Here is an 8,338-nt window from a genome sequence, read left to right as displayed (position 1 = left end):
TTCTTGAAAAAATGAAATGGAAGGAGCACCTGGCTGGCAGAAGAGCACTCAACTCTTGATCTCAGGCAGGGTCGTGAGTTCGAGCACTACGTTGGGTCTAGAGATAATGAAAAACGAATGAACGAACATTTAAAAAATTAAGTATATATGGGACGCCTGGGTGGCTCAGAGGTTGAGTGTCTGCCTTTGGCTGGGGGCGGGGATCATCCCCGGGTCCTGGGATCCAGTCCTGCATCCGGTTCCCTGTGGGGAGCCTGCTTCTCCCTCCGCCTGTGTCTCTGCCTCTCTCTCTGTGTGTCTCTCATAAAGAAAGAAATAAAATTTAAAAAATATATAAAAATTAAAATTAAAAAAATGGAATGGAAAGATAACGTGGCAGGAGGATGTGAAGGTGCCTAATACTGCTGAACTCTAGGCTTAGAAACGGCTAAACTGCTCCACTGCAGGTGATGTCTATTTTTAACCGCAACTTAAAAGCAAAACAAGACCCCCTGTCCTTGGCTCAGAGTAAGGGAGTTCCTGGGTCAGGTTGGAGGGGGTCCTGTAGTCCGCAGTGTGGAAGACCAGGGTTCAGCAATCCGGAATTTTTTCTTCCTCTCCAGGGAGACAGATGTGGTCACTGACGTCATCCCTGTAAAGGCAACTCAAGAAGGAAGAACTTCAGCATTTCAAAGCACCTTTTAGGGGCACCTGGGAGGCTCCGTCAGGTTAAGCATCTGACTCTTGGTTTCATCTGCCAGGAGGTGGTATTCTTGACTCATCTGGTCAGCCTGTGGGGAACTCTGGAAGGAAGGTACCAGGCCCACAGTCTCCAAGGCGCTTGATTGGCTCCAGAAAGTGGATCTGAGTTTCTCCAAGTTGTCTGATCCTATCTGAGTCTATGCATGTGTCTAAGGATGAGATTCCAGGGGCGCCTGGCCAGCTCCGACAGTAGAGAGCAGGGCTCTTGATCTCAAGGTTGTGAGTTCCAGACCCATGCTGGGAGTAGAGCTTACTTTAAAAAACAAAACTGGGGTGGGGGGGTTGGAGGAAGAAAAAGAAAAACAGATGCCATTCTAGTTAAGGCCTTGGTAATACAACCAGTCCTTCCAAGGGTGTCTGGTTACAATGAGAACAGATTCCCACCGAACTTCTGCAGATGATTTCCAATTGCCATAAAAGAAAGATTACTTGGTGAGAGTTTCTGAACTCTGGAGGGTCACAGGTAGGGAGAAAGATAGATATTTTAATTTGTTCACAAAACACTTTCATAAAATTTCTGTAACTTGTAGATATCTCTAGAGACAAACAATCTTAACAATCTGGAGGAGCAAACATGAAGGGATCAACAATGTTTTGAACAAGAGTCGTTACAAACGGTCATCGTTGTCCTTCACTCATTCAGTTCCATGTTGTTTGTTTTTGTTCTGTTTAAATGCAGCTTTTTCATTAGTTCTGGCAATTCATCCTGTAGTTTGATGATCTCAGGATGACAAGAAACCAGTATTTGTCCAAAGTCCTTTTCGTGAGTCTTCTGGAAGCTGGACCATATTTTTGCAAGAGCATCGGAACAACATCTGCAAATGACAGGGCGGTCAACAATGGATGTGGTGAAAGACCCGATGAGAGTTCATTATAATGCAGTCGAGTAGAAAAATTATTTTTTGTAACACACAGCATTTTAACAATTCGAATGTCGAGTGATGGCACTGTACCAGGACATTTGCAACTTCAGGAATTTCATTTCGTTTCTGGAACACTGACAGCATTCACACACCCAATATAATCTAAGAGGGTTTATCATTATTTATCTGTTTGACATGCTTCTCATGTGACTTCACATAGCAGGTAAACTACATATATTAGTCAAGAGACTCTATTTAGGGTTTGACTTTCTGGGAATCTGTTGAAAATCAATGAACGAATGAGTGAAAAAGCGAACAGCCAGCCAGCCAGCCAAAGCAAGCAACCAACCAACTAAGGCAGAAGCAGGCTCCCCACAAGGAGTTGGATGTGGGACTTTATCCCAGACCCCCAGAACATCTCAGAAGGTTTCAAGGCACCTGCCTACAAAGGATCCCTGATCATTACCAAGCTGAGAACTTCCGTATCTGCTTCACCGAGGTGGCCCTAGGAGATTCTGCAGGAGGTTATAGAGCTGTCACCAAAATGTAGCTCCTTTAATATTGAGAAGTTTTCACTCTCTTATGTAGGTAAAGACCAGATGAAAATGAATATAAAACCTTGCTGGGGGCAGCCTGGCTGGCTCAGCAGTTTAGCGACTCCTTCAGCCCAGGGCCTGATTCTGGAGACCCGGGATCTAGTCCCGCGTCGGGCTCCCTGCACGGAGCCTGCTTCTCCCTCCCTCTCTGTCTCTCTGTCTCTCTCTCTCTCTGTCTCTCATGAATAAATAAATAAAATATTAAAAAAAAATAAAAACCTTGCTGTTCTGGGCAGTTAGAAAAGAAATAAAAACACGGTCTTTTCTTCTCTGTTCACAATCTCTTACCAAGAGTAGATTTCCAATGCAAGTAAACCTTGGCATTTTAACAGAGAGAAGAGCTAAATCTGAATGCCATACCAGTGTGCTTGTAAAACTCACTTCTCCCAATCTCAGTCCGTCTGGATCATGCACACAATTTCTTTTCAGAAAGTCTCCTTCAGAAACCCCTTCTGCAATGTCCTTTTGTAATTCAGAGTCAGTCTTAAGTTTTCTTTCTCTGAAAAGCCAGGCTCTGGGAGGCCTGTGTGGCTCAGCGGTTGGGCCTCTGCCTTAGGCTCAGGGCATGATCCGGAGTTGAGGGATGGAGTCCCAGGTCGGGCTCCCTGCAGGGAGCCTGCTTCTCCCTCTGCCTGTGTCTCTGCCTCTCTCTGTGTCTCTCGCGAATAAATAAATAAAATTTTTTTAAAAATAGCCAGGCTCATTTTAAGACATTTTTTTCTTTTCCCTCAACAAAAAATGTATTCTCATGCCTTGTGCCTCTTCTCCTACACATCTCCTACCTTCTCACACACGGAGTTGTTTTCCTTATCGTTTTCCAGCAGTCTCGATTCCATGTGGCACACTTCTTTTTAAATTGTATCCATTTACATTTTTTAGAGAGAGAGAGTACTGTGTGAAGGGGAAGGGGGGGAGGGAGGGAGAAAGAGAGAACCTTTCTTTCTCTCTATTTTTTTTTAAGATTTTTGTTTAATTATTCATGAGAGGCGGAGAGAGAGAGAGAAAGGGCCAGAGACCTAGGCAGAAGCAGGCTCCCCACAAGGAGCTGGATGTGGGACTCTATCCCAGACCCCCAGGATCTCGCCCTGAGCCAAAGGTGAGCCAAAGGCAGGTGCTCAACCGCTGAGCCACTCAGGCCTCCCCCACGGGGCAGACTGTTAACTCCCAGAAACCTCAGTCTCTGGTGAAAAGTCAGTAGGAACCACGGGCACACCGTCTATTGTACCAGAATCCTTTAGATTGGCAAATGTATGAAAACATGTCATAGTTTTTAGAAACACAGTTTGTGTGTGTGTGTGTGTGCGTGTGTGTGTGTAAGACAATTTTCAAGAAAGCATGAGACATGTATACTAACACACGCAGGTATCTGCAGTTTTCCTGAATAAGACAAAAGATCAAAAGAAAAAAGGGGGAGGGGAAGAAAAGGGGAGGGAGGAAGGAAAACACAAGGAAACAAAACAAAAACCACCTTGGGTGTCTTAGTGATTCACGGTGTTAGTATTTTACCTTCTGTTGAAAAGACGCAGGTATCCGATGAATTCAACCCAATGTACCAGTTAACCTAGTCCAACTTCGAAGTCTCAGGTCACCAAAGATTTTGGAAGCTATTGTAAGTGTTTACCTGTAAACGCTTTTTCTCTTGTTTTACCTCAACAGTGACTGGTCTGCGAGGCAGACAAAATGGACCATCTTAAGCAGTTTTTGTGGACAAATCACAGCAGGTACAACTTAACTAATCCGTTGGGGTAACAGCGGGGTTGAGCAGGGCCCTCCCTGGGGCCTGGAACCCTCCAGCCTCTGGTCGGTGCGGTCCGGTGGAGCCAGGGTGGGAGTAGTTCTCATTGTGATTTCTGTGCCTGTTGTGTGACACATGACAAGACGGCAACCGTGGTTTCTTCGTATAAAGGTGGCGGAGGGGTCTATGTGGGTCACCAGCATTCCAGGCTCCCAGACTGAGGCGGAGCCAGCACCCCCAAGGGCTTGTAAGGCAGACAGAACTGAAAATCAAGAGATTTTACAACCGGAGGGGGCGGGGGGTGGGGGTGTGGAGGGAGAATGCTGGTTAACTGTGTGACGTGTGACATTGATTGCTCCAAGGACACGTGCTTTTAAAATAAACCAACAGCCTTGCATTGGCTTGAAAACTATATATGTCGCCCCTGTGTCCACTACAACGTCAGTGGATGTGTTCCCCACTCTCACTGTCAGGCTCCCGTGGGAAAGTCTGAAGTCCAGGGGAGCCCTGGGGCCCCTTCCTGCCTGGTGATCTGGGGGGCACTCCAATGTGTACCTCAGAAGGAGGTGGCCCCATGGCTTGGGGTGGGTTTGGCTCCTCGCTGGGGGTGGGGAGGTGGGGGGGCGATGGCGCTGGGGGCACCGGGGATGGCAGAGGGGTTGACCACTGCAGCCCGGGAGGCCTGCGGAAAAGTGGGGGGAGGTGGAGGGGAAGGTGGGGGGGGAACGGGGTGGGGGGGGAGCTACAGGGGAGCCTCCCGCAAGGCCTGAGGCCGATTTAAAGTTTTTGGTTTTTTTCTTTTAATGATTTCTTTATTTATTCATGAGAGACAGGGAGAGGTCGAGACACAGGCAGAGGGAGAAGGGGTCTCCACGATGTGGGACTAGATCCCAGGTTCCCGGGACCTCGCCCTGAGCCAAAGGCACAGGCTCAACCGCTGAGCACCCAGGTGTCCCGAATGTGGGACATTTCATCTCAGATCATGGGAACTTGTAAAGCTTTGGGGCTCGTCTTTATCTCTCTGAGCCGCACGGTGCCCGCGGTTTACCCGCGCCTGCCTTCCAGCTCACGAGCTAGAGTCCCTGTGCAATGGGATGTTAGCAGTGGCATCCGCAGGTGGAGGAAACCTCTCCCCTAGGACACATAGGGACACGTAGACACAAACAAGACGCCAACAAACTCTAGCCTCGGTCTCACTCCTGTTTGTGGAGAGGTCACGAAAGACCCGATGTTCCGATCTCTCCATTTGATGAAAACACCCCCAGTTGCCAGGTAGCCTGACCAGGTTCTGGATCCATCCATCCGTGGTTTACCATGACCAATCAGAACAGGGCCGGGTTCGTGCAAAGATACCGAAAGCTGCGCAACAAACCAACCGAAACGAAGACCAGAGTGTCTCCCCAAGGGAGCCCAGCATCGGGTCCTCCCCAAAAGTCGGGGCTTTCCTGATGAACCGTATGTGAGAGGCTAGTTGAAGGCTGCATTCAAGAAGTGCTTGTTTCTGAGAGTTGAGCCCGGTGCGTTTCCATTGCGTCCCCACACCTACTGTTAGGTTCTTTTTCTTTTTTCTAAGATTTTATTTATCTATGCATGAGACACACACACACACACACACACACACACACGAGAGAGAGAGAGAGAGAGAGAGAGAGAGAGAGAGAGATAGAGAGAGAGGCAGAGACACAGGCAGAGGGAGATGCAGGCTCCATGCAGGGAGCCCGACGTGGGACTCGATCCCAGGACTCCAGGATCACGCCCTGGGCCCAAGTCGGTGCTAAACTGCTGGGCCACCCAGGGATCCCCCCAGAGAGGTTCTTAAGCAGCATGTGAGAGGCTGGAGGAAACCGCATAGGAGGAAGGACCCATCATCGGAGTTTAGACAGGGCCTTTCCATTGCGCCTCCTGCTGAGATGGGTCCTAACTCCCTTGGGTGAGAAGCTAGTTGCAAGCTGCATTCCGGGAATGCTTCTTTCTGAGGGAAGTACAGCTCCCTTCTAGTGCGCCTCCGCCACCTACTGGAGAGAGAGAGAGAGAGAGAGAGAGAGAGAGAGAGAGAGAGAGAGAGAGTCAAGCTCCCTTCCTAGAGGCAAGCTGACAGCTGCCTTCAAGGAATGCTGTTTCTTGCAGTTATGAACTGTGCATTTCCACGGGGCCTCCAGCCTGCCGTGGACGTAGGTTCTGAGTCCCTTCCGTGAGAGGCTTGTCAGAACCTGCCTTCAGGGAACGGTGGTTTCTCAGGGTGAAGTAGACCGCCTTGATCTCCATCCTCCACACTTACTTTCGATGTGTGTTCTAAGGCCTTTATGGGAGAGGGTAGTGGGAAGCTGCGCTCAAGGAACGCGTGTTGCTCCCAGTTACCTGTGTAGCATCCCCACGGCCCCTCCCCTCCTGGAGATAGCTTCTACCTCCCTCGGGAGAGGCTGGTGGAAAGGGGCAGAGACAGTAGAGGCTGTAGAGACACTGCAGATGCTTCTGGCACTGATCCATCAAGACCATCTTGTTATGAGATTGTGCTTGTCACTCCATGTTGTGCGCGCTGCAGCAACAAGATCAGGGTCCTGAGGATATGGGGATGAGGAAAATAAAAGAAAAGTAAAGAGATGGGGACAGGAGGGACACAGTGGATGATGTCCAAGCAGTGCCAGCTTTATTCAAGGTTCTAGAACATTATATAGCATAAGCAAAACGAAGACAAAGAAGTATCTGTTCTTAGCATGTTTGTGAAACCCTCCAAGGTTCCCCTTTCTCAGCACGCAAGACAGACCCACTGGCGCCAGAAGACCTTGGTAAATAGATAAGCTTGTTGCTCCAGATGTGCACACTTCAAAGGAATATTAGGTGTGGTAAACAGACCAGCTTGGACAGACAGACCCTTACTTACATTTATGCCCAGGTCAGAATAAGTTGTGTCTATTGTGCTATGTGGGCGATCACGTACAAGCGAGCCTGAGAACCACTGCTCAAGCCCTTTCTCAAGCATCTACCAACTATTCACCCTTTAGGCTCTCGAGCCTTTTGAGTGAATGAGGGACACAGTCCGGGCCTGGTTTGGTTCAGTTACTCCAGCTAGTCCGTGGTCGCCCACAACTCCATTCTCAACTTTATTCCTCTTTTACCACTCCTGAAGATGTTTAACATTTTGTGTATCCATTTCCAATGTTTGGCTCGCTCTCTCTTTTTTTAAAGATTTTATTTATTCATGAGAGAGGCAGAGACACGGGCAGAGGGTGAAGCAGGCCCCATGCAGGGAGCCGCCTCGGGACTCCATCCCCGGTCTCCAAGATCATGTCCTGGGCCAAAGGCAGGTGCTAAACCGCTGAGCCACCCGTGCTGCCCCTGGCTCTCTTTTAAAAGCTAGTTTCACCTTTGGAGAAAGAATGAGCCAATTTCTCAAAACAGATTCATCTGCTTTAAACCAGGGAGCCTGGTGAAATCCTTTGGACTGTGAGATAAGTATGGTTACTGGGCCCCTCAATGTTTGGTCCCAGAAGTCTGTGGATGTTGGGAGGCCTAGGGCTTTTGAAGGTGCCCAGCAGAGCATGGTTGTGTGTAGGCTGGGAAAGAGGTTTTAAGAGGGTGCTGGGGCACCTCATTTCTGGGGCAAGAGAAACAAATGGAGACATTTCATTCCCAGACTCATTTCATTCCTATTAGAAATGTAGAACTTTGGTCCTGCGGCCATTTCCAACCCCTTGCTATATTTCTAAGCAGTTCTTGGTTTCTATTTCAAGGCAATGGGGCTCTGACTGACACAGGAACCCCCAGGGATTGCTGGTGAGTTCCCACTGTGGTCCTGGGCAAAGCAGGTGATTCAGTGCCTGAACTCTTCCCCCTTTTCCCTCCCCCAAAGGGGTTATGCTGTCCCTGAGGGCTTGCTGCTTACCCAGCTTGGCAAACATAGTGATGGGCAGCCAGCTTGCTTACCACCCCTCACTGACCTAGATGCCTGCATTCTGAAAAGCAGGAGGTTCACACATGTCAAGTATGCTCTGGGACCTGGTCAACACAGAAAGAGCCCTTTCAAGGAATACTGCCCCAAACCCCAGTTCCAAGGACTTGCACATTACTCACAAGCACCCGTCGACTGACTACCACTGAACCCCTGTTGCCTTTATCTACTGATGGGAATTGCAGGGAAAAAGAGCCAAGGCTGAAAGCTTTATCTCTGTAAGTGAAAGAATATTGTAGGCATCTTGCTGACAGAGCTTCTAGGTGTTGCTAATGGGAGTTTCTTCCTTCCTTCCTTCCTTCCTTCCTTCCTTCCTTCCTTCCTTCCTTCCTTCCTTCCTTTCTTCTTTCTTTCTTTCTTTCTTTCTTTCTTTCTTTCTTTCTTTCTTTCTAGATTTATTTATTTATTCATGAGAGACACAGGCAAAGGCAGAAGCAGGCTCCTTGCAGGGAGC

This window comes from Canis lupus, chromosome 17 (genome assembly GCF_003254725.2).
Source record: "Canis lupus dingo isolate Sandy chromosome 17, ASM325472v2, whole genome shotgun sequence".
NCBI classification, from domain to species: Eukaryota; Metazoa; Chordata; class Mammalia; order Carnivora; family Canidae; genus Canis; species Canis lupus.
The sequence above is the reverse complement of the archived record's forward strand: the minus strand, read 5'-3'. Positions refer to the sequence as shown.